General features: G+C 35.2%; 1 pseudogene; it reads right to left on the reverse strand.

Moving 5' to 3' along the window:
* Nucleotides 1-268: 268 nt before the first annotated feature.
* On the reverse strand, nt 269-612 carry LOC137773589 (large ribosomal subunit protein eL43-like; annotated as a pseudogene).
* Between the last annotated feature and the right edge of the window lie 894 nt (nt 613-1,506).

Below are 1,506 nucleotides of genomic sequence, written 5' to 3' on the forward strand. Positions count from 1 at the left end.
TCTGTCTTTTGATTTTAGCCATCCTACTGTGCATGAAGTTGTATCTCACTGTGGTTTTGATTTGCATTTCCCTATTGATTAGTGATGTTGAGCATCTTTTCATGTGTTTATCAGGTAGTTGTATATTTGGAGAAATGTTTTTCAGATTCTTTCTCTATTTTTTAATTGGGTTATCCTAATTATATTTTAAGTTTTGTTTCACCAATGAGGTTATAAGTCACTTGAAAGATTATAAATCATTTGAAAGGTTCTAGCCTTAAACAGTAAATTTTTTTTTGTTACAAAAATTAACCTATTTATTATAGGCTAGCAACGTTTCAAATGGTGGTGCTGCTACTGGTCCTTCAATTCCTTCAGTCTTCTGATGGCAGACTTTACTGTGGCGGCAGAAGTGGTGTTGTAGGTCCAAGCACCACCAGCTACCGTTTTCATGCAGGAACCACAGTGCCAGATGCCCACAGCTCATCTGTTCATCTTGGTTTTGCCCCAGAAGGAGCAAGTGTACTTGGCGTGCTGGCTGATTTTAATTTTCTTCACCATTTTCCTGAGGGAGGCCCCATAACGGGTCCCGTATTTACCCACAATTCCGACATTCTTGGTGCGTTTAGCCATGTCGCTGCAACCTAGGTCCGAGCCCAGAGAGCTCTAGCGTTAAACAATAATTTTAAAAATAATAATTATTTGGTGTTTCTGCTTGCCTTTACTCCTCCCACTTTTCTCAAAACAGTAAGAGAATGTCATGCAAGTTGAAGTCCCATAGTAAGCACATTTGGTTTATTTTTTCCCTTATTTGACTACACAGAAAAACAAAGATGGTTGGGAAAGCATGTTTGTTCAAATCCTAGGTAGTCTACACATTCCTTGGTTAGTGGAGTAAAGTTTTTTAAAAATGCTTTTATTGCTTTCTTGATGAGAAAATTAACAGATTTGTATAGCAAATATAAAAAAGGCCCAGATAAATATAAACCAGAAAGTTATCATTTCTATGATAATTTACAGCGATAACCAATGTTATAATTTTAATGTATGTGCACTGTAGGCTGATGCAAACATACCTATAAATACATATGTGTATCTGGATAAGAGTATATATACTGTTTTGTTACACGTTTTTTCCCCTACTGCACTTAACAATATATTATGAACAGATTTCTATCCACATAATACTTTGTGGAGTTAAATTTTGACATCAGGTTATGAAACATCTATTTCTGTGGTTGTTTCTTAATGAGGATCAGTCGATTTCTGAAGATAGGAGGGTGGAAAATGTTTAAATGTTTAACCTATGTATTTTTCAAGTTGTTGGATTTTTTGTAGATTAAATTAACTAGGGGTAATTATTTCCTACTTTGCTTTATGTCAAGAAGTACCTGCTTTTGGTGTCCAAAAAATAGTTTTTTTCAGTTGTCATTGGTGACGGATCGATGAAAAATTGTACAACTGTCCTTATGTAGGGAGATAAACTGCCATGTACCTTCATAATTCTGGAGTATGGATTATGGTATT

The sequence above is a fragment of the Eschrichtius robustus genome, chromosome 12 (assembly GCF_028021215.1).
Source record: "Eschrichtius robustus isolate mEscRob2 chromosome 12, mEscRob2.pri, whole genome shotgun sequence".
NCBI lineage: Eukaryota > Metazoa > Chordata > Mammalia > Artiodactyla > Eschrichtiidae > Eschrichtius > Eschrichtius robustus.